Below are 8,552 nucleotides of genomic sequence, written 5' to 3' on the forward strand. Positions count from 1 at the left end.
ATACAGACAAAGTCAATGATGAATAAACTAAAAAGGATAAACAGGGATAAAAATGGTAACTCGGACATTTATATTAAATTCTTAATACTGTGAAAAGTATTTTTGAGCAAAGGTCTCATCCAGGGATGAAGACCATGATGCACAAGATGCCGATAAACATACAAACTATACAAACAGTTCAAAAATACAACTTAGGTCCAAAGAATGAAATAGAAAACTATGACATCACCATAGCTGGAGCTGAACATAGACTGAATATTAGTTTTTAGTTTGGTTCACGACCCATCTGCTAACACGGAGGAAGCAGGGGTTACGACCTAAACTGTGGCCAGCCACCAGGGGGCAATCTATAGTTTCAAGACTACCACAAATACTTGAGCTGTGTCCCGATTCAGGGGCTGCATTCATAGACAGATGATATCCCATGATTCATTGCGCTTCAGTTATTGCGGCAACGGTACATTTGTCAAAAAAACTATTTTATTCAATCGAAGAACATTTTAATTCGTAGCTTTGTTGCTAGGCGACGGCTTTAACAGCGGGAGGAAGACCACATGTCTCATCTGGGTTCGGTTCGTAGGTACAAATAATAAAATCAATGACGGCCGGATTCCATTTCCCTGGTTCGGGTGCAGGCGGCTGTTTGCTGGTTTACGGGGACGTTCGAACAGAGCGTGGCCATCGTTAGTGTTATCATTAACTCGTCACCTGTCGTCCAGACAAACCGGTCGGTCCGACCCCGACCTCGGTTCAATCATTAGCTCCTCACTGTTAATAGAAGACGTGCTGCTTGTTTGTCCAGGTCATTAATGATGCTGCACAGACACCGTGTTCCTGTTTGGTCCGGAGTGGAAACGTCCTCCTCCCTCGGCCTGAGTCACGTTCACTGAACCGTGTCACACGATGTAAAATACTTTATAGACTCTCGAACATTTGGGGACGTTGCCTTTGATAATCTCGCAGACATCACGGCTGCGTACGGGATCGAACACAGCGCCTGTTTGTTACTTATCTCAAATCATTGTTCATCACTGCTGCAGCCTCTGATTATCTATGAGTAACTTTGTCACTGATTCACGTCCAGCTGCCAATGATGATAGCACTCAAAAAGTGAAGCGAAATTATCTGTATCGCCCCCTGGTGGCTGGCTGCGGTATAAACCCCATCTCCTCCACGTTAGCAGATGGGACATGGGGTCCAACTGAAGAGTCAAAGTCAAATAAATCTTTCTCACAGATGATTTCTGTCACTTCTTACCACACTGATGTTCATGTTTCTGATATAAAACGGGTTCGAACATGATGATTGACAGCAGCATGCTCGTTAACCTTCGCTGGTATTTAGTTTAGTTTAGTTAGATTCTTCCTTTAGGCAGTTTAGTGAGTTATTTAACTTAATCTAACTTAATCTAACATGTGATATCTTCCTAAAACACTTATTCAAGTCATTCAGTATAAATATTTCTTCCTCATGTTCCCATGCTGCACTAAAGATCACATGTTACATGCTTTGATCTCACGTGTGTCTAATGTTTCACTGTGTGTGTGTGTGTGTGTGTGTGTGTGTGTGTGTGTGTGTGTGTGTGTGTGTGTGTGTGTGTGTGTGTGTGTGTGTGTGTGTGTTGTGTGTTTTTAGGCGGTGAGGTCACAGCAGCATGTTTCTTTCCACATGTGTCCCACCCATCGTGACCCTGAACCAGCAGAGGACACGTGGAGTCTGGATCCAGACCAAGCCCCTGACACACGGGGAGACTCCACATCACGCAGAGATGAAAAGGCCTCGTCTTCACACACACACACACACACACACACACACACACACACACACACACACACACACACACACACATTATGACTCAGAACAAACAGGTGTGTGAGGCTGGCGAGTCCGAGAACAATACACAGAACTGCCGACATCAGCAGAACCTGGACCAGTTCACACTAATGTGGAGATTCTCTGCGTTTGAGCCTCGTTCACACACAAACTCTTTCAAGTCACTAAGAGATTTTTACAGCTTTCAAAGATTTTTTAGATTTTTTTAGATTTACAAAAAGTCAGTTTTTTATGTATGTGTGTGCACGTGTAAAACGGAGGATTTGGGAAACGATGATGTCACAGTCCAGTCGGTGAACGCCTGCTGTTGCTTTGTGTAACGAGTCTACACCTGCATGCTCACAAACACACAGCGCCACCTGCTGGTCTGGCATGCTTGTTTAAGCGTTTGTCGTCATTTTTGTGCTCTCGTCGGGTTGAAGATATGTTGATATGCATTCTCAGGTGTGTTGGTATAAATGGAAGTTATTACTGATATGAAACTGGATCTTTTTAGTTGTAAAATGCTGTTTTTTTTAAGTTATTGCCATGTAGAGTATGAATCCTACAGTGAGTCCACCTCTTTGTTTCAGACTGAACTGCTGCCATGTGATCTGCTGCAGGCATTCATGATCCCCAGAGGATGGATCCTGAAGACCTCCTGAGTTTTCATACATTCAGTGAAACATCATGTTTACTGTAGCGTCACAGCTGCGAGTGCAGCTCTGTGACTGTGTTTAGTTTAGTTTACTGAGGGAACTTGGTTTGTTTAGTTCACACTGCTGCGGTTCAAGGAGCTGCGACCTCCTGGAAGTCGTTAGAGACAAACCGCTGCCTTCGCTCGCACATCACATCGCAACTCTCCGTCGCCGTGGATCATCTGAGGCACCTGCGCTTTGCTGCGTTTGTATTCAACACGTGAAACAGGAAAATTCCGATATTTTTTCTGGGGGCGATTTCTGTCGACAGTCACAAAAAACCCAATAAAGATTCAATACTCTAAATATAGATATTTAAATGATGCTGGTAAATTCAATCAGGAAGACTTTCTCATATTTAATCACTCAAAATTCCTATTCCACGTTCTGCTTCACCCCCGTCTTATCCCCACGACTTCACACAGGAATATATCCAGCTTCTAGTTTTAGTGCATTTGACCTTCGTAGATGAATTCAATAAATTGCTCTTTAGAATCTAGTTTCATTCTTGAAATGCAAAACTAAATCTTCCTCCTCTTTCTTATGTTTGGGCCCAATAAGCTTCATACATGTGTAATTTGCTGCGAGCAAAAGCTTTGACATGTTTCTCTGCAGAAGGAAAATCATGTCGCTGCTCATCGAACAAATCTTCTTAAATCCTCAAGAATCAGATTATGAGATTCATGGTACATCGAAGATTCTCAAAACCACAAACAAACATGCAGCTCCATCGAACTCACACACATGATAACAGGTCTAGATATTATCTACATTTATTTATATTCACTTTTACTGAGAATTGTGAAACAACCAGAAATTGATTTCTGGTATTTTTAATTTCACATTAATGTATCTGATACGAGGCGAAAACTTTCAGAAAGTTCACATTTCACCATGTCACAGTTCACTCTTCATACATGAGCCTCTATTTGTCTCAGGCTGATCTTGTTATGAAAGCGTCTCTGGAATATTAATTTATGTTTTGCATTATTCTAAACAGGACATTTGGCAGACGCTGCTGTGTATTAACTAAAGTGCAACACATGACAAACTGTGGTGTGGTGCAGAGGTTCAGTACGTGACGTGTTCATAAACTTCCCACAACACAGGATAATATATTAAGTGTTGAGAGAAATATTATTTTACCAAAGATTAATTATAGATTAAATAACAGATATACAACATTCTTGTTTCCCTCTCATCACGTCTAGTATATGGAAGTTTGTTGTTAACTAACCAATGAATTGAATCCTTGACCGTATTATTTTAAAGTATTTTTAATAGTTTTTTCCTTTATAAGAAACTTTCCGTCATCATTTACTGCAAAATGCAAACGTCTGATTCAACAACACAACTGATTCTCTTCTGTGTGTCGCCTCAGTTGTGATTCACTCAGAAGTGTTTGTGTCATTTACCTTCTCACTTCATCGTTTGTTGCCCTTTTGTAAATGTCACTCCCCAAACAGCTGAAACAGGAGAGGAGAGAAGTTTTTAAAAGTTTGACTTCTGAAATAACAACACCCCCGTGTTGTTAGTAGCAGATAAATCTGTGTATCAGAAGCATGAACCTGTGTCACATCTGTTGATACAGAATCTGAATCCTCACTATGACCTTGAAAGGAATGAACTGGTCAATTCAACCTTCGTCACACATCAGTCGTCCTGTTTGACTAAAAAAGGATAAAATGAGAACGTGGAGAAGTTTTCATGTGAAAAACGCGTCCCAGAGTTTATCTGCAGCTGCGGACGAGCTTCTTATCTCATTTATCTTCTCAAACAGTGATGGCTCCTCCGCAGCTTCTTGTGAAAGTGACGCCCAGTAGAAGATTGACCAGCGATAAACTGATTAGACGAATATACACATACATACAGTCTGAAATCACCCTGAGTTATACTATGTGTTAGTACCAGGGAAAGAACAAATTCAAAAACTTTAAAGAACAAACATTTAAGAAATCACTTTTGTCCTTAACAGTTGATATTGAGTGATAAAGTCTGTCGTCCAGGGGTTAGGAGATAAATGTTTTCTCTGTAGGTCAACTTACATCCTGTACAGACCATGGACTGGAAATAAAGATGGACAGGGAAGTGAAGCCAAAGCGTCTCGATCGCCCCCTGGTGGGTGGCTGCAGTACAGGTCGTAAACCCCGCCTCCTTCATGCGTTTGACCGAAAAAAAAATACCAGTCCGAGATAACACCTCCTAGGTCTGGGAGACACTGGTCTATGGTTATAGATGGTCTACAAACTTCACGTGCCCTTCCATTGTGTGTGTGTGTGTGTGTGTGTGTGTGTGTGTGTGTGTGTGTGTGTGTGTGTGTGTGTCTGCCTCGGGGTTGTACATCTTGTGGTTCAGACTGTCAGAATCCTCCATCCTGTCTTTTTTAATCAAGAACAACTCAGACTGATTCTGTTCTCATGACTCGTCTTCCGTCAGAAAAAAAAAAACTATCTCTGGCTCTTTTGTGCGTCTTCAGTGTTTTACTTCAAGACATGTTTGGTGTTTTTAGAAGACGTCTCTTCGTCCTCTTCTCTGCTGCCTCGTCTCCACGTCCGTCCTCTCTCCTCCCCTGATTTACACCGAACACATTGTGACTGCGTCGGCCTCGTGCAGAGAGAGAAACAGTGCGACTGCATCAATCTGCTCTAATGTGCAGCTCACTCCATCTTCCCGGAGAAAAGGCCGGCGAGAGCAGACGACTCTTTCAGTGAGAATCAATAAATTTCCGCCCACGTCTCCGACTTGCATTAAATCCACTGTGTGTCGTGCTATAAGGCCGAAGTCGCCCTCTTCAGGTTTCAGCCTCTGTTGAAGCAGAAAGTAGAGATAAAGAGATTATCAGTTAATCTAATTTAACCATCTATAGGTATTTGTGGAAATCAAACTCTTGTTCTATTCTTTAAACCACTGACATTTCTCCCAAATTCCTAATTCAACAGACGCTGTCATCGAAGGGCTGAGAAGCAGATTTAAGAGAAATGTGCAGAGTCGTATGTTTTAAGACGCTTTTCAAGAGATGTTTCACTAAATACATGAAAACTTTGGCAAATTCTCAATCTGTGTGGTGGAGTATTAGAGGAAATGAGAGGAAACAGCTTCGGTTGTTTAGTGTCTGTGGTGGAATCCTCCTCAAACCGGTTCAGAAGAACTCAGGGAACACGTGACTCCTCCTGACGAAACATAACGGTCGTACCAACATCCCTGAAGGTCTGTGACTCCGTCAGTGGTGAATTTACAGTTCTCAGTCAGTTGCTCCTCCGTGTCCACTGCGTCGCCCTTGTCCCATAAAGGTCAGTGTTTATTGTGTTGAACTTCAGCGTCTCACATGTCCCCTGTTCTTCCTTTGTACTGGACATGGGAAGTCCTCTGGTCCTCGTGATGTTGTCTCGTAAACGTCCTGTAAAACTCAGAGAAGCTACTGGGACTAATTCCAGCTGCAGATAGCGAAGAGATTAAGAAGGAAAGTTTGATTTGAATTTAATAATGTCTTATTTTATACTATTTATAACAACTTTATTTTACTATTTTACATTTTTTAATCACGTTGACCAGTTTTCACCGATATGGATCCACAGGGATTATTCATACTCATCTTGTATAACTTTATACTGAGTGTAAACATAATGTGAGGTTGTAGGTTAGATTCTGACTATTTCTCAAAAACTACCAACACGATTTTCTATGGTCCAATGAAAGCAAACGGCGCAGATCCAGATAATTAATATTTTAAAGGAAACAATCTTTATTCAGATACTGTTCAATAACAAAAAGAGCAGGAACCTTTGAAATATTTGTGTAACTTTCAGTTCTCACGTGTTTCATGTTGATATTTGACTTTGATTTTCGAGTTGTTGTAAATTTTGAGACAAATAAACAAACCCAATATTAATTTATTTTGGTTTGTTCCTTTCAACTATATCAGAGAATGGATATTTAATTTAATTTATGCAGTTTGCAGAACCTTTCTGTGGACGAGGTTTCTGATCTTAGGACACGTACAGAAGCTCTTTGTCTTAATTTGTTTCTTATCTTAAAAACCTCCAAACCCCCTCAGAGTCCTGGTTTACTACGAGGACGTCCTCTTCACCTCAGGTGTTGACAGACAACAGGACGTTATGACCACAACACCAGTGGGACCTGACCCTGGTCACCTGTCTGCTGCTCACTGGATAAACACTGAGATCTTCCTCCTGGGCTTCGACCACCTCCTCCTCCTCCTCTTCCTCCTCTTCCTCCTCACTTTAAAGACAGAAAACACCATAGTTCCATATCATCTCTCCAGCTTTTATATCTGTGTGTCGTGGCCTCACCCTTTGTGATGAAGAGCTGTAATAACGAGCACAGTTTGACTCATCTTCCTCAGTTTGAGTCATTGATGATGATGATGAGTCTCAGCTGTGGAGATCTGCTGGATTGTTGCATGTAGAGCGATGAAGAGCGATGAAGAAAACACTCTTGTTCACTATTAACTCCCGGTGAGGCTGTGTGTGATCTGGGAATCGGACCCACACACACACGTTTACCGTCAGTGGATCATAAACCTCTCACCACAGCCCGCCGGTCGCCTCCTGTTCAACACCTAATTCTTTTTTATCATAAATCAGTGGCCCAAGGTTTAATGTTTTCACTTTTGTAAAGACTTCGTGTCGACTTGGACTCAAGGTCGAAGGTCAAAAGTCAAGGTCACCATCACCTTACAAAACATGTTTTGGGTCTTTTCAGTGCAACGTCTCAGGATCACCTCGGGAATTTCTTCACATTTGATAAAAACGTTGATTTGGACTCAAAGAACAAGTTCGATTCTGATAGTTTAAGGTCATAGGTCAAAGGTCGAGGTCACAGTGACCCCCAAACCCCTTTCTGCCTTGAGAACACTTTGTCTTAACGCTTTATCCCGAGAGAATCTTTTCAAATTTGGCACAAATGTTCACGTAGACCTGAGTGAGACGTCAGGTCAGAGGTCATATAGACTGAAGCTGGTTGGTGGAGGCTTGTTATCGCAGTGATGATAGTTAATTTAGAGCCACTTTAAGCGAATCATTTATTGAACACATTAGCACATAAAAAGACCAAAGAAAGATTATTACCCATGTATATTTTATATCTTATATATTCGTAGCCAATTCATCGGGAGGAGAAGAGCTCCCACTCGGGTAAAAACTTTAGAAACAAAACAGAAGAAGGCAAAGCACAGCTCCAGCTCACTTAGCACAGTCGCCCTCTGTCGCTAAAAGTGCCACAAGATTATTAATAACATCCATCATCGTTACAGTTAAATATTAAAATAACACAGCCACTTGGATATACTGCATAATATATTTATATCAACTCTAGAGACCTTTGTAACTTGAACAGCATCTACAGGATCATGCTCATTCTCTCAGCGCCATCTAGTGGCCTCTCAGCACAGTTACAGTAGTAGTACAATCAGAAACACAGCAGTTTGGGGGGGTGGGGGGGGGAGCCAGCACTTTGCACCATTTACAATCTGTAACAGGAATCTGTAATATTCGTTATTATTATGATTATGATGTTAGAGTCAGGCAGAGGGATGGAAACGTGTCAGAGTAACTATGTTGAAAAAGGGGGATTCCACCTATTTCAGGGGTTTGAATACAATCTTCCTTTGCACCAGGAGGAGTCGGTTGGTTCCTGGAAACACGCGTCACTCTGACCTGAAGCCAGAAGCTCATGAAGAAGAGAGATCGAACCTCGACGAGGCCACATTCTGTTTTAATACGTCATAAATTCACAAGTTTATTTCTTTTATTTTTCGAGCTGTGCACGTTCACAAGAATCAACAACTCTCTCCCGGAGTGATTTTTTTTTTTAAAAGGGACGCGTGTTTTAACCCCTTCATATCAACACAAGTACACTTTACATAACGGTGCAACAATTTTAAACAAGGTTTTGTACATATTTAGGTGTATTTTTCATTCCTTGGTTTTCAGTAAGGCTTTGTTCTCATGCATTCAGTGTGATTTCAGAACTGTTGCATGCTCTCCTCGTGCAGACTGATTTGAAATCTGCTTTAAATCATCG

Source organism: Hippoglossus hippoglossus, chromosome 13 (genome assembly GCF_009819705.1).
Source record: "Hippoglossus hippoglossus isolate fHipHip1 chromosome 13, fHipHip1.pri, whole genome shotgun sequence".
Classification (NCBI taxonomy): Eukaryota; Metazoa; Chordata; class Actinopteri; order Pleuronectiformes; family Pleuronectidae; genus Hippoglossus; species Hippoglossus hippoglossus.